This window comes from Ovis canadensis, chromosome 8, assembly GCF_042477335.2.
Source record: "Ovis canadensis isolate MfBH-ARS-UI-01 breed Bighorn chromosome 8, ARS-UI_OviCan_v2, whole genome shotgun sequence".
In the NCBI taxonomy this organism is placed as follows: Eukaryota; Metazoa; Chordata; class Mammalia; order Artiodactyla; family Bovidae; genus Ovis; species Ovis canadensis.
In genome coordinates this window covers 86,999,043-87,024,734 of record NC_091252.1, presented here as the reverse complement: position 1 = coordinate 87,024,734, position 25,692 = coordinate 86,999,043, and the positions used below count along the sequence as shown (strand labels likewise).

General features: G+C 40.2%; 1 protein-coding gene across 2 annotated transcripts in view; it reads right to left on the bottom strand.

Annotated features, from left to right (window-relative positions):
• PLEKHG1 (pleckstrin homology and RhoGEF domain containing G1) overlaps positions 1-25,692 on the bottom strand; it is a 253,999-nt gene that overhangs the window by 185,535 nt on the left and 42,772 nt on the right. The gene's annotated exons all lie outside the window — the stretch shown is intronic.

The following is a 25,692-nucleotide window of genomic DNA, read 5'->3' as shown; positions in this document are numbered from 1 at the left end:
CTGGGTTGGGAAGATCCCAGGGGAGGAAATCACAATCCGTTTAAGTATTCTTGCCTGGGAAATCCCATGGATTGACAGAGGAGCCCAGTGGGCTACAGTCCATGGGATTGCAAAGAGCTCGACATGACTGGGCACAGCACAGCATGCTACTGGTCTATAATGGACCTATAGCAATAATCAACTATTTAGTTTAAAAAAAAACCCAGAGGGTGTGGTGTTAGAAAGGCACTGATGTCCAGTCCTTGATTTTTCCTTTCCCTTGAAATACTCAGAAAATTTTAAAAAAGACTAGAATTTTCAATAGCAATAAAAACTAAATTAATTCATTGACTTTCCAGAAGTAAGAAGCATTTCCCATACCAGGAAGAGAGATGAAACTCCAAGAAGCAGAAGGAGAATGGATGATTTCACTCAGTCTCAACTCAGTAAAATAGTATTCTCAGCCTCAATAAGATCTCTTATCTCTGAAACCCAAGTCCTCCACAGGATGGGAACCACCTCCTAAGGACCATGGTCACTCTATCCTTGAATTCCTCTCTATGGCTGTAACCAATCATTCCTCTGTTTCCATCTTTGCAAAGTACCTGGGTAGGAAGGGAGAAGTTCATGGGGTGATGCTTGAATGGGATAAAATTGGGGATTGCTTTTCTTTCTTCTGGTCACTATTTTTAAAAAGAAAGAACCACAGATAAACAAAATGTGCCTGTAAGTGTATCAGGTAGGTATCATCATGAACAAAAGCTACTTGAAAATATTTCCAGTTGACTGAGGGATGGTATGTGAACTGTGAACTTCCAGATGTTCAAGCTGGATTTAGAAAAGGCAAAGGAACCAGAGATCAAATTGCCAACCTTCACTGGATCATCAAAAAGGCAGAGAGTTCCAGAAAAACATCTACTTCTGTTTTATTGACTATGCCAAAGCCTTTGACTGTGTGGATCACAGTAAACTGTGGAAAATTCTCCAATAGATGGGAATACCAGACCACTTGACCTGCCTCCTGAGAAATCTGTATGCAGGTCAAGAAACAACAGTTAGAACTGGACATGGAACAAAAGACTGGTTCCAAATAGGGAAAGGAGAACGTCAAGGCTGCATATTGTCACCCTGCTTATTTAACTTCTATGCAGAGTACATCATGAGAAATGCTGGAATCACAACTGCTGGGAGAAATATCCATAACCTTGGATATGCAGATGACATCACCTTTATGACAGAAAGCAAAGAAGAACTAAAGAGCCTCTTGATGAAAGTGAAAGAGGAAAGTGAAAAAACTGACTTAAAACTCAACATTCAGAAAACTAAGACCATGGCATCTGGTCCCATCACTTCATGGGAAATAGATGGGGAAACAGTGGAAACAGTGGCTGACTTTATCTTTTTGGGCTCCAAAATCACTGCAGATGGTGACTGCAGCCTTGAAATTAAAAGACGTTTGCTCCTTGGAAGGAAAGTTATGACCAACCTAGATAGCATATTAAAAAGCAGAGGCATGACTTTGCCAACAAAGGTCCATCTAGTCAAAACTATGGTTTTTCCAGTAGTCATGTATGGATGTGAGAGTTGGACTATAAAGAAAGCTGAGTGCCAAAGAATGGATGCTTTTGAACTGTGGTGTTGGAGAAGACTCTTGAGAGTCCCTTGGACAGCAAGGAGATCCAACCAGTTCATCCTAAAGGAAATCAGTTCTGATTATACATTGGAAGGACTGATACTGAAAATGAAACTCTAAGACTTTGGCCACCTGATGCAAAGAACTGACTCACTAGAAAAGATCCTGATGCTGGGAAAGATTGAAGGTGGGAGGAGAAGTGGATGACAGAGGATGAGATGGTTGGATGGCAACACTGGCTCAATGCACTTGAGTTTGAGTAAGCTCCGGAGTTGGTGATGGACAGGGAAGCCTAGGGTGTTGCAGTCTATGGGGTCGCAAAGAGTCGGACACGATTGAGGGACTGAACTGAACTGAACTGAGGAATTAATCCAAACAAAAGAGTGAAAAAGTAGTCATGTAGTAGCACTGGCATTAGCATAAGCATTAAAAGCAGTAAATAGGGAACAAAGTATGCTAATTACTCTAAAAAACAGTCCAGAGTACAAACTTCAAAGTTTTGAAAAAATGTCTAATAAAAACATTACTATAATAATTAAGTCCATCAAAGTCTGAAATTCTGGGTCAGTCAATTTTCAATTTTTAAAAAATTTTTTTGTATCATGGCATGTGGGATCTTAGCTCCCCAACCAGGGATTGAACCCATTCCCTCTGCATTGGAAGGCGGATTCTTAACCATGGTACCATCAGGGAAGTCCCTGAAATCCTGGATCATATTACTAAAAATAGGGAAATGAGTGGGGATAAATGGTAAAAGTGAGTTAATCTCATTTAGTATGAAGAATAAGAAATGGAATTTTATTTGTGATACTAGTAACTTTATTATTTTCCTATATTGGAGAGAACAAAGAAACAAACTACATATTCAATCTTAAATTCAAAAATAGCAATAAATGTAGTATAGGAAAGGCGGAGGAAAATGTAGGAATTTGTGATTTTGATATTTAAAAAACAGTTACTGGTTCAATATAGAATGAAATACCTCATAGACAGATTTTAGGCAAATCTAGTCTTAAAATCCAACATGAAGCTTGAATTATTAGAAGAATATATCACAGACATGGAACAGATGATAAACTTAAGAATGCCATACAAAAGGATCCTTGTGAATAAGTTTGAACATTTCAGTGGAAACAGTTTTATAAGGTGCTATTTAATTATTAAAAACTGAACTAAAAACATAAAAGCTGAAAAGCTAAGCAATACAGTTTGCTGCTAAGTCACTTCAGTCATGTCTGACTCTGTGTGACCCCATAGACGGCAGCCCACCAGGCTCCCCCATCCCTGGGATTCTCCAGGCAAGAACACTGGAGTAGGTTGCCATTTCCTTCTCCAGTGCATGAAAGTGAAAAGTCAAAGTGAAGTCGCTCAGTCGTGTCCGACTCTTCGTGACCCCATGGACTGCAGCCTACCAGGCTCCTCCATCCATGGGATTTTCTACGCAAGAGTACTGGAGTGGGGTGCCATTGCCTTTTCCAGAGAAATATAGTTTACTTCAAGGATTAGACAGTTCCCAGGCTATATAAAAAAGTTTCAGGATATACGACAAATGAGACTCCAGGTTGTTTGGTGAAGTTTATCAGATAACCTAACCTGATAACACACAAAAAAGGAAAAAAGCAAGAGGCTTGTATGACTTAGATAAATAAGATGGAAGAATGTTAAATAAAGTGCTCAGAATAGTCTATTTCTAGTATATTAAAATAATAACAACATTATACACTGGATTTATCCTATAAATATTACATAAATAAATCTCTTATGCTCTATCAATAGGTCAAATCAACACATACTTCCAGTTTCAAAGATGACAAAACAGCACTTATACCTGATAACCTCTCAGTAATCTAGAAACAGATCGCCTACTGTTATTTTTAAAAAGATCTAAAACCAACAGATAACATTCGCTATAAAGTCAGGAATAAAATAAAAAGATGCTCACAAAGCGTTAGTGAAAGGAAATGAAAAGGCCAAATACCACCATCAGCAGATGACAGGCTGATAACAAGAAAAATATCTTTTAAAAATGCCCTGTTGGATATAATAAAGGTGGCATCAGTTGATTTGAAATACATAAAAAGCAATGTTTTCTGTCCAGTGATAGCAATGGCCAGTCACAAACAAATGAAAACAGAGATGATTTAAAAACAGATCATATTCAAAAAAATTATGCTTAAAGAACCTATATAGAAAATGTCTAAGGAAATCTTCAGGACAACGGTTTCCTCATGAGAAAAGTTGAGTAGTATAAATGTACTTTTTTAGAAAAAGAATAAAAGGCATGAAATTCAACATGAGGTAAACTAATGAGTTTCTATCTTTGGTCTGTAGAAACTGAAGTACCATTATGGAATATGAGAATGGCAAGAGGCTTTAACAATCAGTGAGGCTTATTTATAGGTGAATACTTAGGGATCTCAGAGGCTGTTCTATAAATTCACAATAGAACTTTTAGAAAAAAGAAACACATTAAGAATATTTGATTATCCGGCCTTAAATGCAAAATGCACTGATAGATTGTACCCATGGCATTAAATACAAATAGAATTTCATATAAAGACATCTCAACACTTTGCCAGGCTTTTAAAAGTTGGAGCAATGTTATAAATAGCCATTGATGTTGTATTTTTGAAAAGAAAATCCCAATTGCATTTCACTGTGATAAAACAGGCCATATTTTATTGCTTTTGGCCAAAGAACAATGTGAAACTTGGTTTATAGTCAGGAGTACATGCAAGGTGATGTTTAAAATAAGTTCTATATGCAAGCCACAACTAATGTGAGTTTGAGACTAAAAATAAATAAAATGTCAGGGTTGGTTTCATAAAAAGGAGACAGAAGTCCAATATGTCACCATATCATTTTAGCAGTGTCTAAAACAAGCTTACCTTTCATTTTAGACAACAGGCGAGGACAGAAACTGAAAGCCAGGTGTTTCTGACAAAAACTAGGGGATCAGTTTTAGTTATTTTAGAATGAATGTTAATAAAAATTATCCACAAAAGGGACCACACTTACTTTTTATATTAGGACAAAGTTAAAGGCCTGTTAGCTTCGGAGGAGAATATTGAGGTAACAGGTAAAAGCAGATTTAATGATCTAAGTTAGGCATAGTTTAAACAAGAAATGATTTAAAGTCATGTCCAATAAAAACACTTCTCCTTATGATAATGACTGTGCAAATATCCAAAGCATATTTTCCCTAAAATGTCAACTATTTGGTCCGTGGAATTTTCCAGGCAAGAGTACTGGAGTGGGTTGCCATTTCCTTCTCCAGGGGATCTTCCCAACCCAGGGATTGAACCCAGGTCTCCCGCATTGCAGGCAGACACTTTACCACCTGAGCCACCAGGGAAGCCCATTTGAGATACAGGAGCCCCAAAGATATGCTCACAAGTGAAAGTTGCTTGTCAAGTCTGACTCTTTGCAACCGCATGGACTATACAGTTCATGGAATTCCCTAGGCCTGAATGCTGGAGTGGGTAGGTGTTCTCTTCTCCAAGGGATCTTCCCAATCCAAGATCAAACCCGGGTCTCCCACATTGCAGACGGATTCTTTACGAGCTGAGCCACCAGGGAAGCCCCTGCTGAAAAGCATGAAATCTTTATTTCTGGAGTTAAACACACAAACTTCACAGAAACAGAGGGTGAAAATCCACTTACGAGGCTCCCAGAAATCATAAAACTTTAGGCCAGTGCAACTAACATACTTAGAAGTAATCAGGCCAAAAAAGGACAACTTTCCTGCCCTAAATATCTAGAAAGTATTGCTTAGATAAGAAACACAGACAAAACTGATAAAGTTGATAAAACCAAAGCAAGTAGTTTTGAGGGAATACAGTTTGATCTTGTAAATCCAAAAAGAATCTCTGTATTCAGACTGGAGTCCAGCCTCTGCCCCACACCTGCCATGATGGGGGGCCACTTCACATCCATACATTCTGATTTCAAAAGGCAGGTAACTTGGGATTCAGCTCCACCACCACATAAAAGCCACTTTCTCCCTTCCACTTGCCCTTCTTTGAGCCACCTCATTTCCTTTGTAGAGAATAAGCAAGTCACAATAGTTACTGAAATATAAACCTTAAATTGGCTGCTGAAAGGGGGAGAAATAATACCGTCTATAGTTTTAGAAGCTCAACATCCATCTATCCTCCTTCTGGCAATCATCAATATTTTCCTCTCCTTTGGCCTACTCTCAGCCCAGGTGCTCTGAATGATATCAATTAGGCTAAACATTCAGAGTATCGCCTCTCCTGGATTACTGTGATTGGTGCAGAGATGGGCATGTGGCCCAAGTCACGCCAATCAGGACCAATGAGACCTAACTGGAGGTATTTTGTTAAAATTACTAGTGAAGCAGAACTGTTCTTGCTCCTGCTAGACATGAACAAGACAGAATTTAGAGGCCCAAGGTGATGTAGCCATCCTGCAAACATGTAAGGGCTGAAAATGAGCCAACATCCCATTCTGATCAATTCTGTGTGCTTTTGAACTATAAAACAGACTTATACATGCTCCAAGGTGACTTTCTTTTTCCAGCTCAACAGTATGTGAGACTCCTGCATGTGGCTTTGCAGTGTTATTGTCTGAGCTGGGAGACAGTATTTCTTTGAATATCACTGGATACTTCATGGTGTATTTATATGCTCTACTGTCGCACCTTTAAGCTATTTCTATTTTTCTTCTCTATTACAAGCAGTGTTGTACATAGCTCTGTATTCACGTTCTGGATTGTATTTACCTGAATCTGAACTGTTGGGTTATTCATCAGACACATGTTGAGCTTTACTGAGTGATGCCAAATTTTTTTTTCAAGAGAAATTGTACCAATTTAAACTCCACCCACAGGACAGGCGTACCTCATTTTACTGTGCTCTGCTTCATTGCACCTTGGACATATGGCATTTTCCTTTTTTTCCCAATTGAAGGTTTGTGGTATCAAATGGTCAAATAATGGTTAGCAGTTTTGTGTTGTCAAATAATGGTTAGCATTTTTTAGCACTATGGTATTTTTAATATAAGGTAGATACATTGTTTTTTAGGCATAATGCTATCTATGTGCTCAATAGGCTACAGTGTAGTATAAGCATAACTCTAACATGCACTGGGACACCAAACAATTTGTGTGACTTGATTTATTGTGATACTAACGTTATTGCCACGCTCTGGAAGGGAAGCTGCAACATCTCTGACATATGTCTTTATATGAGTTCCTTTCACTCCATACTGTGGCCAACATCTGATGCTATAAAATTTTAATTACAGTTATTCCAATGGGTGAGAAATGTCTCATTTAAATGTTTTAGAATAAGAGTGTTAAGCAATCACAGAAATGTTTCATCCAAGCAGATAATTATTTAAATACCTCAGACTCAATTTTTATTTATCCATTCAACAAGTATTCAGGATCTATTATGCAGAGACACACACTTCTGTTCTCATAGAGACCTCCAAAGACAGACACTCTGTAGCTTTCCTTGCAAACTCAAGTCAATTTCTATTTCTAATTGGATATCTCCAATCGGCCCCTTCACGTTTCTTAAGAGGTCCAGTGGGTCTCAACCACTTAAAAAAGCAACAACACCCTAGAATTTGGAAGTAGAATCTATGGAGAATAGTTGCACATCTTTCGATAACTATTTCTTTTTGGTTTCTTAGCCAGTAAATATATTCATTTTAACCAAGTCGGATTAAATTCTATAGTAAACGTCTGATGTGTGCCAGGCACAGAGGTTATAAACTGAGTAAAGCAAAGTCTCCAAACATCTCATATTACAAAATGGGTGTATCCTTGGGAACACTACATACATAAAGCAGTTCTTAATTGTTGAAATGCAACTGTCAAAGGGAAGGTTCTACCCACTCAATTCTGAAGCTATACATCAGGTTTGCATGACTCATCAAGCACTACCTACTGCACAGAAAGAAGATGATGAAAGGACAAGTTCAGTCTTCAGCTTGTATCAATTCCTGGGTTCCAAAAGATCACACACCAGTTGTGCGATAAAAGCTCTTTATACATTATTAAGTGAAAGTGAAGTCGCTCAGTCGTGTCCGACTCTTTGCGACCCCATGGACTATATCCTACCAGGATCCTCTGTCCATGGAATTTTCCAGGCAAGAGTATTGGAGTGGGTTGCCATTTCCTTCTCCAGGGGATCTTCCCTGGAGGCTCAGAGGTTAAAGCGTCTGCCCGCAATGCGGGAGACCTGGGTTCGATCCCTGGGTGGGGAAGATCCCCTGCAGAAGGAAATGGCAACTCACTCCAGTACTCTTGCCTGGAGAATCCCATGGGTGGAGGAGTCTGGTGGTCTACAGTCCACGGGGTTGCAAAGAGTCGGACACGACTGAGCGACTTCACTTTCACATACATTATTAAGAAATGCTAGGCTTTATTTAACGTAAGTTGGTTATGAATGTTTTAGAAAGGAAGCTTAAAGCAACTAGACAACAAACTCTGCACACCAGATTCTGATGACCCAGAGTTCAGATTCTGTCATGTCCTGTTTATACAAACAGACTAGGAGCTGGCTTAATGACTTGACAAAGAATCCGTAATTTTAACACTGATTTGGAGATTAGGAGTTCGATGATTCCTTCCTTACATTCCCCTTATGTCCCTCTGTTTATCATTCCTGGGGCAAAGTGGACCTCTTCATTAAAAAAGCTGGCCAAACAGAACTGGAGATTACAACACTATTTTCCTTTACTTTTCAGTGTTGGAGGGGATATTGGGCCAGAAGGTAAAATGGAGGAATGCTTTTTAAATGAATGAGCTTCATTCAAGTGGTATTAAAGGTACCAAGATTACAAAGGAAATTACTGAGCCTCTACCCAAGAAAGCAGGCTTTGAAGTCAACAGATTGCATGGTGGCTATACTCCAAGGGCTGTAATACAGTTATCCACACTTTTCTAATTCACTTGCTGCTCACCCAGGCAACCCGTGTTCCTCTTTATTTGTTCTTTGGTTGTGTCGAGTCTCAGCCGCGAGTCTCAGTTGCCGCACCAAGATCTTTGTTGCCTCGTGCAGATCTTCTGTGTGGCACGCGAGCGCTCTCATAGTGCATGGGCTTCAGTTGCTCTGTGCCATGTGGGATCTTAGTGCCTCGACCAGGGATTGAACCTGAGTCTCCTGCTTTGCAAGACAGATTCTTAACCACTGGACCACCAGGGAAGTCCTCTGTGTTACACTTTAAATGACCCGCAGGCACCCAACATCTGAATACCGAGGATGCACCCCCTAGTCAGGGAACCCAGCCCGGACTAGGACAGACCTCTTTCTTACCCTCAGGGAATCTCCAGCCAGTGGGATAGGCTGTCAGAGTTAGCTAGCAGTGATGCCCAGGGGCAGCATGCTACCTGGTGTGTTCCTGAGAGCATAAAAAGAACACAATTCTAATATTAAAATATGGGGCTTAGTAGTACCTAGTGGAGGAATCACTACGAACAAAGCTAGTGGAGGTGATGGAATTCCAGTTGAGCTCTTTCAAATCCTGAAAGATGATGCTGTGAAAGTGCTGCACTCAATATGCCAGCAACTTTGGAAAACTCAGCAGTGGCCACAGGACTGGAAAAGGTCAGTTTTCATTCCAATTCCAAAGAAAGGCAATGCCAAAGAATGCTCAAACTACTGCACAATTGCACTCATCTCACATGCTAGTAAAGTAATGCTCAAAATTCTCCAAGTCAGGCTTCAGCAATACGTGAACCGTGAACTTCCTGATGTTCAAGCTGGTTTTAGAAAAGGCAGAGGAACCAGAGATCAAATTGCCAACATCCACTGGATCATGGAAAAGGCAAGAGAGTTCCAGAAAAACATCAATTTCTGCTTTATTGACTATGCCAAAGCCTTTGACTGTGTGGATCACAATAAACTGTGGAAAATTCTGAAAGAGATGGGAATACCAGACCACCTGACCTGCCTCTTGAGAAATCTGTATGCAGGTCAGGAAGCAGCAGTTAGAACTGGACATGGAACAATTGACTGGTTCCAAATAGGAAAAGGAGTCTGTCAAGGCTGTATATTGTCACCCTGCTTATTTAACTTCTATGCAGTGTACATCACAAGAAATGCTGGGCTGGAAGAAACACAAGCTGGAATCAAGATTGCTGGGAGAAATATCAATAACCTCAGATATGCAGATGGCACCACCCTTATGGCAGAAAGTGAAGAGGAACTAAAAAGCCTCTTGATGAAAGTAAGAGAGGAGAGTGAAAAAGTTGGCTTAAAGCTCAACATTCAGAAAACGAAGATCATGGCATCCGGTCCCATCACTTCATGGGAAATAGATGGGGAAAGAGTGGAAACAGTGTCAGACTTTATTTTTTGGGGCTCCAAAATCACTGCAGATGGTGATTGCAGTCATGAAATTAAAAGATGCTTACTCCTTGGAAGAAAAGTTATGACCAACCTAGATAGCATATTCAAAAGCAGAGACATTACTTTGCCGACTAAGGTCCGTCTAGTCAAAGCTATGGTTTTTCCTGTGGTCATGTATGGATGTGAGAGTTGGACTGTGAAGAAGGCTGAGTGCCGAAGAATTGATGCTTTTGAACTGTAGTGTTGGAGGAGACTCTTGAGAATCCCTTGGACTGCAAGGAGATCCAACCAGTCCATTCTGAAAGAGATCAGCCCTGGGATTTCTTTGGAAGGAATGATGCTAAAGCTGAAACTCCAGTACTTTGGCCACCTCATGCGAAGAGTTGACTCATTGGAAAAGACTCTGATGCTAGGAGGGATTGGGGGCAGGAGGAGAAGGGGACGACCGAGGATGAGATGGCTGGATGGCATCACGGACTCGATAGACGTGAGTCTGAGTGAACTCCAGGAGTTGGTGATGGACAGGGAGGCCTGGCGTGCTGCGATTCATGGGGTTGCAAAGAGTCAGACACGACTGAGCGACTGAACTGAACTGAACTGAGTGGAGGAATATTATTATGAGTAAGATAAGACTTTCCAAAGATCCTCAAGTCTAGACAGAAAGATGGAAGGTGACTATGAAAGTTAATAATGTTTTGGCAGATTCTATACTTAATAAAATGGAGGAAACTGTAGAAATTGACAAGCATTTCTAAGCAGAAACATTTTATAAGCAACACCTTTTATAGATTAGAGGAATATAGATTTTAGTCCAAGAGCTTCTTTCAACCTAGACCAATAACTTTACGTGATTCAGAATGTGTTAGCAAGGAACAAAAATACACAATGTTAGTTTACACAGGATAATCCCCTAAAATGAATAGAATTCATATGGCTGTGGTTTTCAAAGTTGGACTGGCTCAAAAGTAAAATAGATTTTGGTACAGGGAGACCAAAGATATCATGTTTCTTTTTTATACTAGCTATTTAATAAACTAATATTTTGGGAGATAGCTTTATAAATTTGAATTTGTGGTTGCCGGTTTATTTAATGGTGAGTACTATAAAACACTTCTGTAAAAACACTACTTTCATTCAAGCAACATATGGAAAAAACTGTTACATCACTTTAGAATGTTATATTTAGAAAGGTAATTTCCTTTCACTGAAGGCCTTTTTTTTTCCCCAACCTTTCCACATCAGTCAAGAAAAACAGTCTTTGACATACCAGTTTTTTGAACTACCAAATATATCGTGGCGTTTTTATTTAACATTTATCTTGAGGATATATCAATAGGTTTTCAGGTTCAAGGAAATCTGAATATAGAAGGCAGACTTCCAATAAAATATTTTATAGTTCCTAACAAACAGTGATTTATTCATCTACACATTCCCCACCATTACAGCAACTAGTACTTCCTGGAAATCTTTGGTTTTGCTAGTGTGGACTGCTTTTACTTCTAAAAAGAGGGGAAATGCTAAAGCTGAGTTATGTAGCCCTTGAGGAAACTTGGAGGGTAGTAACTGACACATGGAAAGAAACCATGTCATTTTACATCTGTACTTGAGAAGTCTTTTTCTTTCGATTAAACTTGTCATTAGCATACCTAGTGTGTGCTTACACAGTTATTTCGCTAATTTTAAAAGGAAAGCCTTTAAGATCTTTTTCAACCTATCTTTCAGGTTTAGGTTGTATTAAGTATTTTTATTTATTTGAGAATAAGTTTTATTCAGGATAAATATGTGGCTTTTAAGTTTCCAACTCCATGAGCAGATTAATATTTCGTTAGATTCAGGTAACGTATTTGGGTGTGTACACGAGCTTGTAACAGCATGGGCATTTGGTCATGTGGTATTAAAATTAAACCCAGAGCAAAGGCCAGGCCTCTGGTAATGCACGATGTGCTAGAGTGAACTCACAATCGCAAATTTTACTATGAAACTGAAACAGCTTATGGCAAAACTGCAATATAGCGCCCACTACCATAAAATTGGTTAGACTTGCACCGTCCAATCTGAATGTTCAGCAAGTACAGATACTTGTTTAGCACCTGTTTCTCCCATGAGACCATGAGACTCCACTTCTTCTGTGCATGACAGGATACCCAACATCAAGCACATAGAGGTCACTCATGAGTAGTTATTAAAAACTGAGTGAAATGTGCTCACTGGACGGGTATTCTAAGTAGCATTTTAAAATAAAAAATCCAGTTTGATACGTAAATGATGACAGGATACATCTTTTAGGGAAGAAACGGTTGAAAACACTAGAACAGGGAAAATTATCAAAAATATCCTTGAAAAGATAGGAGAACCTGGGACCCAGGATCTGGCATTAAATAAGGCGGGACAATTTTGCTGTTACAACAAAGGGCAGGCAGATGGGGGTTAGTAGATTTGATGGTAGGCAGTAGCCCAGTGTGTTCTTGGGTAACTTCTATTTCCTCTGGAAAATAGGAGACAGACCATCCTCTGAATGTGATGGGCAAGAATGAGCACTTGGGAAGAGTGAGAAAGATTAGAAATAAGTCATTTAGAAGAGTCGGGGTATGAGCTAACTAGAGAAAGATAGTTGTCAATAGCGCACTGTGTCATCAAGCACCAGGTGATAGATGTTTCGGTGGGACGCTGGCTTGGGCAAGTGCCTAGCCGAGAGCAGGTAGGACAGGTGGGAAGCATTACCAAAAAGCTTTGGTTTTGGAATCAGCAGACGTGGGCCCGAGCCCAAGCTTTGCACGTAATGAGTTGCCTGACCTGGAGGAATCACTTCATTTCTTCAGGCCTCAGGTTTTACATTTCTAAAATAAAAGGACTGCATAAGAATCTCCAAGATCCCTTCTAGCCCTAAAAGGGCCAAATCTTAACAAAATAACCAGGAAATTAGTCTAACGGCAGCACAATTAACATAGTGCAAAATTTTAGAGTGGGACAGAAATGCTTTTCTTGTCTTGGTCTGTGGCTTCATTACTCTCTGAAATGGGTTATACTATGACCTCCTTCTGGGCTGCCTCCAATCCTGCTTTCATCTTGTCATCTATATGATAAATGTGATCACGTGGCTTCCTTGCTTCAATCCTTCAAAAGCCCACCCCCTCCCTGCTAACTGATGAACCCAGGCTCCTCACTTCCACCCAGCATGCCCTCCATCACTACTTCCTGCCTCATTTCACTGCTTCACTGAAATACTAACTAAAAAATTTCTCAAAAAAAGAAAAAAGAGAGAGAGAGAAAGGGAGGATTTTCAATATAAAAGCACACATAAAGTAAGAGTTATTCTATATAAATTTAAACATATAAATTTATTTAAGCATATAAATTTACTACTTTAGGATATATGCACTGTCATGTACTATTTTATGACAGTCCAATTAAAAATCATCACACTAAGAGATTTGGGCCAAGCAGTTTTCAGTAACAATAGTGAGAATTCTGTGGCTGAATTAAAATACATTAAGGTGAATGCCTTTCACTTTTCAGGGCGAATATAAGTTAAAGCCCTCCCCTAAAGACATGGGCTTTCCAGAGGAAGTAAAGAAAGAATATAAATAACATTACTCCATTCATTAAAAGAATGGTATTCAACTATGTTTATACAAGTGGTTCTCACCCTTTAAACTTAAGTCTAAATATATTTTAAAAGCTATATGTAAAGTAGTAATTTACTGCAGCCAAACCACAAAGAAATTTTAGGAATGCATCCAGGTCCTGTAATTCTATTTCCTGCTACAGAAAGAGAATTTTAACAGCTTCTATTTTGGTCATCTATCAACTAATTGTTACTTAAAAGACTTTTGGAACATAAAAGTAATTTTAAAAATTAAGTTTTCATTCAATCAAGCTACCTTGAGAGGTAGGCACGTGTGCCCCTAGCCACTGACTAGCTGGTTTTCACATGAGGTACCTGGCAGGGGCAGCCTACACCTGCTCTCTAGAACTCCCTGTTCTCCCTTCCATGTCTGGGAATTGTCTTATCTTCTTATTTGTCTTCATTTCAGGAATCCTGCTCTAGCAGTAGTGACCCTCAACAAGAGTGAGAGAGGGGCAATGATTTAAAGTTTTAATCAAAGCTCATGAATGTTTTTTTGTTTTTAAGTTACTTTTTTTAAAATTTATTTTTTATTTTTTTTAGTTTTTTAAAAAATATAAATCTATTTATTTTAATTGGAGGTTAATTACTTTACAATATTGTATTGGTTTTGCCATACATCAACATGAATCTGCCACAGGTATACACGTGTTCCCCATCCTGAACCCCCCTCCCTTCTCCCTCCCCGTACCATCCCTCTGGGTCATCTCAGTGCACCAGCCCCAAGCATCCAGTATCATGCATCGAACCTGGACTGGCGATTCATTTCATATATGATATTATACATGTTTCAAAGCCATTCTCCCAAATCATCCCACCCTCGCCCTCTCCCACAGAGTCCAAAAGACTTTAAATGGAGGAAAATTGCTTTACAATATTGTGTTGGTTTCTGCAGTACAACAATGTGGATTGGCCATAATTATATGTATATCCCCTCCCTCTAGAGCCTCCCCCTATCCCACCCTTAAGGTCATCACAGCGTGCCAGGCTGGGCTCCCTGTGTTCCACCGCAACTTCTCCCCAGATATCTATTTTATACATGATAGTGAGGATATGTCAACAATACTTTCTCCACTTGCCCCATTCTCTCCTTCCCTCACCATGTCATCAAGTGCATTCTCTCCGTATGTGTCCACTCCCTCCCTGCAGATAGGGTTTGGCCACACCACGTGGCATGTGGGGTCTTAGTTCCCTGGCCAGAGATTGAATGGCCCCTGCAGTAGAAGCATGGAGTCTTAACCATTGGACCACCAGGGAAGTCTCAAGTCTCAATGAATGTTAAGAGAAAGGAGAGACTGCTTCTGGTTGAGGGTGGTGGGAGGGGGAGGTCTCAGACCTTCTGCGTAAATGAGGTGCAAAGCGGGCAATCACAATATCGTTTGGAGAAGAGTTAGGAGATGGAAGGAAAGCCGTTCCAAAACAATGGGAGAGCAGCACAGGAAACTAGAAAGCCTAAATTATTCCAAGGAACTAAGATGGGTAACTTAGTCGGAGCAGGAGTTTTGGTGGAAAACAGCGATGCATTCTATCTACAAATAAACAAATTAAAGAAAAGTTTGATGCTGGAAAAGAAAACGTTTAAGCAATCCAAGAAGATCATCTGTCAAGATCACCATTGTCAAGAATAACACTTTCTTAAGGGCTAGAACAATGTTCATCAGTTCAGTTCAGTTCAGTTGCTCAGTCATGTCCAACTCTTTGTGACTCCATGGACCACAGAACGCCAGGCCTCCCTGTCCATCGCCAACTCCTGGAGTTTACTCAAACTCATGTCCATTGAGTTGGTGATGCCATCCAACCATCTCATCCTCTGTCATCCCCTTCTCTTCCCGCCTTCAATCTTTCCCAGCATCAGGGTCTTTTCCAGTGAGTCAGTTCTTCACATCAGGTGGCCAAAGTATTGGAGTTTCAGCTTCAACATCAGTCCTTCCGGTGAATATTCAGGACAGATTTCCTTTAGGATGGACTAGTTGGATCTCCTTGCAGTCCAAGGGACTCTCAGGAGTCTTCTCCAACAGCACAGTTCCAAAGTGTCAATTCTTCGGCACTCAGCTTTCTTTATAGTCCAACTCTCACATCCATACATGCCTGAAAAAACCATAGCCTTGACTAGATGGACGTTTGTTGGCAAAGTAATGTCTCTGCTTTTTAATATGCTTTCTAGGTTGGTCATAACTTTTCTTCCAAGGAGCAAGCATCTTTTAATTTCATGGCTGCAGTCGCCATCTGCAGTGATTTTGGAGCCCCCAGAAATAAAGTCTGTCACTGTTTGAACTGTTTTCCCATCTATTTGCCATGAAGTGATGGGCTCACAATGTTCATAGATATTCACATTCCTCTCATGGAAAAAAAAGAGCAAGAATGGGAATATCCTCAGATTATTAAACAAATAAATGCCAAAACAGAAAACTCAATGAACTAAATAATAGAACTTATATAGCTTAAGGCTCATCCAGCAGGTGGGAAAATTGCAGCCAAGAAAATCTCCAGAACATACAGCAAAAACAAAGAAAAATCTGAAAGACAGGGAGAACCAATTCCAGGAGGGATTGGTTCATCCCCCAGAGTTCTAGGTGAAGAGCGCAGAAGGATTGAGTGAAGTCACTCAGTCGTGTCTGACTCTTTGTGACCCCATGGATGGTAGCCTACCAGGCTCCTCTGTCCATAGGATTTTCCAGGCAAGAGTACTGGAGTGGGTTGCCATTTCCTTCTCCAGGAGATATTCCCAACCCAGGGGTCAAACCCAGGTCTCCCATATTGTAGGCAGACACTTTACCATCTGAGCCACCAGGGAGAAAATATCCAGAGCTATAGGAGACTTCAGATCATAAAGGCAAAAAAAAAAAAAAAAAAAAGAAGGATTAATGGGAAAAAAGATCACTGGTAAAACATCAGAACTAAGAATAAAGTAAAATTTCCCAAAGCTTCAAAGAGGTAAGAAGAAAAACACACACATACACAGTCAACTAAGAAGTATCAGTCTAACAGCAGACGTACTGGCTACACTAGATTGTAGGTATCAGAAGGGCAATGCCTTCAAAGTTGAGGAACTATCATTTTGAATCTAGACTGAAATTATCAATCAAGTGTGCAGGCAAAATCAGACATTTTCAAACATGCAGTAACAGAGCTCACCAACCATACATATTATATATAAAAAGTTACTCAGAGGCAATAGTCTACCAAATGAAAACAAAACAGGAATCTAAGGAAGGGACCAACACAGATGCAGAAAAACAATAGGAGCCAAATATAACCCCCAAACAGAAGAGTGTCTATAAAGAACAGAAACCATTGGAACAAACTCCTTCACGCAGCGAAACTCAGTGATTCAGTACGGAATTTCTTTCTCTATGGATCTTATTATATTCTGTGGCCTCGGAGTGAATACTGTTTGCATATTAGCTTTTGATTTTTAGGAACAATCCTGGTGGCTCAGACAATAAAGTATCTGTCCACAATGCAGTTGATCCGAGTTTAATCCCTGGGTTGGGAAGGTACCCTGGAGAAGGGAATGGCTACCCACTCCAGTATTCTTGCCTGGAGAATCCCATGGACAGAAGAACCTGGCTGGCTACAGTCCATGGGTTTGCAAAGAGTGGGACACAACCAAGCGACTAAGCACATAAACAAAACAAGTATTCATAGCTATGCTCTAACAACAAGCATTAACATGATCCTGTAACAACTGTGGTCTAACACATTGGGAGCTAATAGGTAAGGGCTGACCCTCCTGGAAGCGAGGGGTGTTCTTGGATGTGGAACTTTCAGTACTAAAAAACTGGGAAAGTCCTGGGTAAACCAGAACTAGTTTGTCACATTAGTCATGAGGAGAAGAGATGGCTAAGAGATGCTCACGTGCTCACTTTGCGGAGCAGAAGTTTGATAGATGCTTTAGAAAAGAATAAGTTGGTGACCACCAACACTAATACAGCAACTCTTAGCAGTGGCTGCCGCTTAAGGAATGACGTTTCTATGTTTCTATGTTCAGCCCCTTCCAAATGATTTACATTTCTGAAACAATACACCCATTTAGAGTAGAATAAGCCAAGTCTTATTCAGGAGGCATCTAACTGCTAACAAAGAGCATGTTTCAAAGTGTGAAAAACCTAGGGCTCCAGACACGGCAAGCTAACTGAAAATGATTAAACAAAGGATTTTTATCTACATGCTGATTTGAAAGCAAGAGTATAAACAAAACCAAGGACAGGAAGATCTGTTCCCTTGTCTGGAGGCAGTGTCTGTGAAGAATGGATAGTCACAGGAAAGGAACAGGAGGAAGTCCTTAGTGAACCAAAAAAAGGGACTAACTGAACAGAGTTAATCACTTAACACAGCAAGCCCCAACCTTTTCGGCACCAGGGACCAGTTTCATAGAAGACAATTTTTCCATGGACTGGGCGGGATGGCTTTGGGATGATTCACGCACATTACATTTATTGTATACTTTATTTCTATTATTATTACATCAGTTCCATCAGATCATCAGTAATTAGATCCCGGAAGTTGGGGACCCCTGACATAACAGATGCTATACTGTCCCCACAGCTGCTGCCGGGTAAACCAGATGGCCCTGCTCTCTCCATGTAATGGACATTCAAAAGACCCTGTTCCCTCACTGTCTGTCAGCATGACATTTATGAGTACTATATTATATATCACCTTAACTTTTCAAAACAAATCCATAAATGACATACCATGATCCAGGAGTTTTATGCCAAATTATTATTCACACAATGTATAAAAACTCAAAACAGGGCATATTTTCATGCACTTTAACACTCTGACGTTTATCTAATGACCCTGAAGAGGGATTCATATCTATAGATAATTTTTTTTTTTTTTTTGTCTTCAAGAGAACCCAAATCTTAGATATACTAATCCTCAATTATTTGCACAGGAAGCCACTAACTTATCCACTAATGATAACACAAGTGTGAAAGATAATAATTGCTTTATTTCCTTTGAGTTAAAAACGCCCTCTGTTAACACCCCAGAGATGATGATATTATTTAAAATTTTAAATAGGAAAAGCCCATAGTGCTGCCTTCTGCAAGGCACATAATCAAAATCCATCATGAGTGCTGTGCAGTGCATGGAACTAGGGCCCTTGATATGCCTGACAGCTTTAATTGGTGCTGTCAAATCACTGCATACTTATCAAGTTTCCTTATTTTAAGATACACATACAAACATACCTGAAATCAGGATGTAGCTGACAATTAACATGAACATTTAACACAACTTGTTTATTTAGGTTCCTTGTAAAAATGTTAAATCGATTGAGTATCTTAAAAATCCAGAGTCTAGAAACTGAGGAAATCCAAAGATATCATATTCGTAACTCACTGGAAATGTGTGTAATGATGACTAACATGTTTGAAAGGAATATAAAAAAATGTAGCACCAGATAAGCTAAGATGTTTGTCCTCTGAGTGAAGACAACTGAGATTAGAAATATTTAAAAGGACAAAATTAGACCTAAACAGACACATTTCTTAATTCTTTGGAACAACGAATGACATAGTGGATCCACAAATTTCAAAAGAAAAAAAAACAACAGGACTGTGATTCCTCTAATGTCCATCCATAGCTTCCCTATTTTTTATTTTAGTTATAAGATTCTTCAAATTGTCATTCAGTTATTCCAGGGCATTGAAAACATTTCGAAGTCACTTATTAAAAGTGAAATTTGCCATAGGTAAATCTCCACAATCCCACCCCATCACCCCAATTGTTTTTTTCAAAAAGCAGTGAAAACTGCAATTTGCTTGCACTCCAGGAAACTAATTGAAATGTACTGGAGTAAGCTTAACGAAATAATGCAAAACATTTGTGAAAATTCAAAATATTCTGTTGTTATAAGCCCTTTATGGGAAGGAACCATATCCACCTATATTTTCATTTCTTTTGGATCGCAATGACAGCTCTATTGACTATTCAAGTTAAAAAGGATAGAGTACTAATTATTTTTCCAGAGGAAAAGTCACTCAATTATTTTAAAACCTGGGTAGTTTTAAGTTTCTGCATCCAAAAAACAATTCTCCTAGCTCTTCTTGGAAGGAGAACATCCTATAAATTCCTACCCACTCCTACCCTGAAGTCAGTGACAAACCACAACCTGGCAACTCTTGGGCAAAGATGTTGGTTTTTATAAGCCAAATGCACGAAAATGGTGATGTACCTCCCATCCTTCACTGGGTTCTCTACAAAATGAAGAATCATTGCTCAGTTGTTTCCTTACTTCATTACTTTAATGGATTTTCTCCCAGAATTAAGCTTAGAGTCTGGAATTAAAAGTTAAATTTCTCCATATGTCTGAATGTCAACCAGTTGACCCAGTCCTGGAGAAATTGATTTACTCTTTAGCTAAAATATCTTAAACATTTATACCTATTTACTCCATTTATTTATTAAAGCTGTATCCCCAAAGCTATGTTTCAGGCCTCTTTGCAGTTTTCAGGTTAGCCTTGAATGTGGTTCAATTGCAGAAGTCAAGACAGCAGCGGGTAACCTTTTGAACTTATTCCATTTGCCTTTTGAGCTTTTCATACTTTTTCTCTCCAACTACTGTTTACAATTTCACCAGATCATCAAGCTCTCTTAGATTACCCTAGGCCATGCGTTTTTCCTACACTGCAAAATCATTTTCACATTTACTACTCTCTACTATTCATGCAGCTACTTGATGGCATACTTTGTTTCCAAAGGCATGTAGGTTAGTTGACCTTTCCTCCTAAACGAAAGGGAAAACCAGTCTGATGATCAGGCAGTCTCTTCCATGTCTCCTAGTTATTCACGGCACTCAGTGCATAAGCGGTACCCACACAGGAACGATGCTAGTCCCTGAATGGGTGAATGTGTGTAGTAACTATCAGTATGAATTTAGCATGGCCCTTTATATTCTCAGAGGGGAGAAAGGACCAGATCGGATTTTTAATATTGTGTTGGACATTGAGACTTCTCACAGCCACATTTACCCCACTGAAATGTGATATTTCATACAAATTCCCGGGAACATTATGCATGGGTTTCTCTCATTACCACCTTGAATATCTAAGTATATTTTGTTATTGGAAGTTTAGATGGCTTCTTATTTTTAGAAAAACTTACAATTAATAACATGAATATCATCATTTAAATTTTAGAAAACTTTAATAATATATGAATATCATCATTTAAAAATGAGCAAACTTTTGTACATATGGCATTTATTATGGACACATAATAAAAAGTGAAAGTCTCACTTTCGTAACCCCTACTGCCTCCACTCCTCAGCCCTCAAACTGAGGGGTGGAGTAGATCAGATCCTCCTGGCTCACCCACTAACCACTCTCTTAACGAAACCCTTCATTCTCTTCCACTCTTGAACTCTGCAGATGCCCAGGAAAAGAACAACACAAGGTTAGTGTCCATCTTTCTCCTTTCCATCTTTCTACTATATCTGTGAGGCAAAAACCACAATATGCGTCATGATACAACAATTCCGTGGTTTGCCAGCCTCAGTTGGGTTCTTGATGCTATTCAACCATCTTTTGACATGATGTTTTTAATTGAATGTTACCTGAACACCTACTGTGTGCCAGGGACTGTCCTGGGATAGCTGTTCCTGCATTCACCCTTATCCGCTCCTTCTATAGTTCCTCTCTGCAGCAGGTTTATCATTCACTTTGCCCCACAAACCTTCTAACTCACCCCAACCCCTGTTCTCAGAAAGCAGTCTGCTATGTTAAGGAAAACGAGGCCATCAGAACTCTCTGTCTCTCTCCACTTCCTAAGTCCTGCATTTTGAATCCATGTCTGGCTTCTCTACTTTGCTGTCTTCCTGCAGGTTCAGAGGAGATGATGGTCAGAAGTGAGGAGGGACATCTCATCACCACCATTCTTGACAGCATCCATACATCACTCTCCCCCATATGTCCGAACGCTCCCCACTCCACTGGCTGTTTTCTCTCCGCCTAGACCTGTGACAGTCCTCAACCATGCTAAACCTCCCCTTTGGACTCTGTGCCTCCCGCTCCTCCCCAGCTTCCTTACTTGACCATATTTTTCACTGTAACTATTTATGATCTTCTCATTTCCTCATCTCTCATTGACTCCATCTGTGCTTCTTTGGTTCTGCCACTGAGATGACTAGGGCACAGGTCTTCAGAGGCTCCTGAATCATTCATTATTTACAGCTTTAAGCAAAGTCTTCAGACCTTTAGACTTCCCTGGTGGCTCAGACAGTAAAGCATCTGTCCACAATGCGGGAGACCTGGGTTCGATCCCTGGGTCGGGAAAATCCCCTGGAGAAGGAAACAGCAATCCATTCCAGTGCTATTGCCTGGAAAATCCCATGGACAAAGGAGCTTGGTAGGCTACAGTCCATGGGGTCGCAAAGAGTCGGACATGACTGAACGACTTCACTTTCCTTTCCTTTCCTTTCCCTTTAAGACCTTTATCTTCAACTGCCTGGAGAACAGCTCAGAATAGTCTCTTGGTTAATTACTCATCCTACTGAGAGAGTCAATTCCTAGGAAGGTTGATAAGAAGTCCAGGGTCCCCGAGAAGGAGAAAGAAGTCCAGGGTCCCTGAGACGGAGAAGGGGGTCCGAGGCTCTCAAGGAGGGAAAAAGGACAAACTCTTTTTTTTTTTTTTTTTCCTACATTGCTTTGTCTTAGTATAACAATGTATCTCGCCTGAGGATATGTTTCTTAACAAGAACATTCTGACTAATCTTGTTATCTTAAAACTTGTATACTGTGGCAGTGTGTCTGCTAAGATCTTTCTATTGTTAGTTCTAACCCTGTTATCTTAAGATGTATGTTGTGGGAGTGGATCTGACAAAAGTATATAAGGCCTTGCTAAAGCTAGCAAGGGGGGGCACTCTCCATCCCCCTTCTGATGTCTATGTCAGAAGCTTTCTCTGTACATTTTTATACTTTAATAAACTCTGCTACACAAAAGCTCTTGAGTGATCAAGCCTAGTCCCTGGTCCCAAAGCTATATCTTCCTCTTTGGAGATCATGGATCTGACATCGCTCACTGTAAGCTATCACTACCAGCTCTACCCCGACTCCTGTGAGCCTCACAGAGCACTCCACACGCTGGCAGGCTGGTGCTGCCGGCCTGTACCACCTCTGCTGGATACACGTCTTCCTGCCTCCCGGGATTCCATCCTGTTCTCGCCACTGCCTGGTGCATCACTCCCACCCTTTGTCACCTGGTCAAGCTCCAATGCCAATGACCTCCTTCAGGAGGGTGCCCCTGAACAGTGCTTTTCCAGGTGATGCCCTGGCCTGGATTCTTCATTAGAAGATGCCCTTGTGACCTCAAGGGCAGCAACCCTGTCTCATCCGTGGGACCTTGGGCCCAGAGTCACTTGTTAAAAATGTGAAAGTGAATTATGAGTCTTCAAAGGAAAACAAGTCCATTCGTTAGTTGTTCCCAGATGTGAAGTGTGCTTTTTGGCTTAGTAAAAATAAATAAAAGGTGCTTGAAAAGAAGAAAGCATTGCATAAGGTATTTGCACAGAATAGTTTAAAAGCCTAAATAAATAATTACATCATTGGCAAAATATCAACTAAGTTAGAAAGGGAAATTCAAATGAAGTCATCCTAGAAGGGCGTGAAAATTTGAATCTTTGATATTCTCTAACTTGAAGTCAGCTAGTTTCTCCAGGAACTTTCTAGTAAATAAAACCAATGGTTAGTGACACGTACCATCTCATGGCAAAATGTCTTAGAAAATGTTCTTTAAAATACCGCTTTGAGGTAGAGCTCCTCTTCATTCCCCTCTTCCTTGTCTTTTAATCACCAGTATCCTTACAACCAATACCAGCTAGGTAAGAATAAAAAACTTGAGACCTGATTTTCTGTATCTCTATTGGACTCACAAAGCAAACTGTAGGTATTATGAGACACTTGGAATCACTTTGCTCCAAAGCTTATACTTCAGTAAACGTTCAATATCGTCACAAAATATTGGCTGCAAATGGTAGGCTGTAAACCAGGATGTATAGGATAGTAGGATCCTATTTTTGAAGGAATAAAAAAAGACAAGCTGTCAAGAAAACATCTGGAAGGATGTAAAATAAAAATGTTACAAGTGGTAGCCACTCTGGCTGGTAGAATTTAAGTCTATGAAGTTTTAATTTTTCTTCCCATCCCCAATTATCATGTATCACTTACATACCCTATTGTAAAAAGCTCTTTAAATAATAAATAACTGAGAAGCATGTCAGAGACCTCAGTGATACCCTCTAAGTCTTCTTCACACTGTTTACCACAGAGACATCATCTTGAGCTCTGAGCTCAGCCCTGAGACCAACCAGATCCTTAAGAAAACAAAGATAATGCTGCTGAGAGCCTGATGGCTTAACATAATCATGCAGAAAAGGTGCTGAAACTCAGGTATTTGCATTTTTGTGCCTGACAAGATTTTCTAAATGCATTTTACATGTTCAATGAATATTTTTCATCTGTGTGTGTACGTGTATGCTTAGTTGCTTCAGTCATGTTTGACTCTGTGCCACCCTATAGACTGCAGCCTGCCAGGCTCCTCTGTCCATGGGATTTTCCAGGCAAGAATACTGGAGTGGAGTGCCATGCCTTCCTCCAGGGTATTTTCCTCACCCAGGGACTGAACCCACATCTCCTGCTCTCACGCATTGCAGATGGATTCTTTACCCACTGAGCCACCTGGAAAGGCCTTTTTCTTCTTTCAGTTCAGTTCAGTTCAGCACTCAGTCCTGTATGACTCTTTGCAGCCCCATGGACTGCAACACCCCAGGCCTGCCTGTCCATCACCAACCCCTGGAGCTTGCTCAAACTCACATCCATCAAGTCGGTCATGCCATCCAACCATCTCATCCTCTGAAGTCCCTTTCTCCTCCTGCCTTCAATTTTTCCAAGCATTAGGGTCTTTTCTAATGAGTCAGTTCTTCACATCAGGTGGCCAAAGTGTTGGAGATTCAGCTTCAGTATTAATCCCTTTTAATGAATACTCTGAATGGATTTCCTTGAGGACTGGTTGGATCTCCTTGTAGTCCAAGGGACTCTCAAGAGCCTTCTCCAACACTACAGATCAAAAGCATCCATTCTTTGGCACTCAGCTTTCTTTAAGGTCAAACTCTTACATCCATGCATGACTACTGGAAAAACCAGAGCTTTGACTAGATGGACATTTATTGGCAAAGTAATGTCTCTGCTTTTTAATATGCTGTCTAGGTTGGTCATAGCTTTTCTTCCAAGGAGCAAGCGTCTTTTAATTTCAAGGCTGCAGTCACCATCTGCAGGGATTTTGTTTGTTAGTCACTCAGTCGTGTCTGACTGTTTGCAACCCCATGGACTGCAGCTCGCCTGGCTTCTCTGTCCATGAAATTCTCCAGCCAAGGATACTGGATGGCTTGCCACTTCCTGTGCTGTGATTTTGGAGCCCAAGAAAATAAAGTCTCTCACTGTTTCCATTGTTTCACCATCTATTTGCCACTAAGTGATGGGATTGGATGCCATGATCTTTGTTTTTTGAACGTTGACTTTTAAGTCAGCTTTTTCACTCTCCTCTTTCACTTTCATCAAGAGGTTCTTTAGTTCCTTTTCACTTTATCCCATAAGGGTGGTGTCATCTGCATATCTGAGGTTACTGATATTTCTCCCAGCAATCATATGCTTCATCCAGCCCAGCATTTCACATAATGTACTCTGCATATAAGTTAAATAAGCAGGGTGATGATATTTGGCCTTGACATATTCCTTTCTCAATTTTGAACCAGTCCATTGTTCCAGGTCCAGTTCTAGACCTGCATACAGATTTCTCAGGAGGCAGGTCAGGTGGTCTGGTATTCCTATCTCTTTCAGAATTTTCCACAGTTTGTTGTGATCCACACAGTCAAAAGCTTTAGCTTAGTCAATGAAGCAGAAGTAGATGTCTTTCTGGAACTCCCTTGATTTTTCTATGATTCAATGGATGTTGGCAATTTGATCTCTGGTTCCTTTGCCTTTTATAAATCCAGCTTGAACATCTGGAAGTTCTTGGTTCATATACTGTTGAAGCATGGCATGGAGAATTTTGAGCATTACTTTGCTAGTGTGTGAGATGAGTGCACTTGTGTGGTAGTTTGAACATTCTTTGGCATTGCCTTTCTTTGG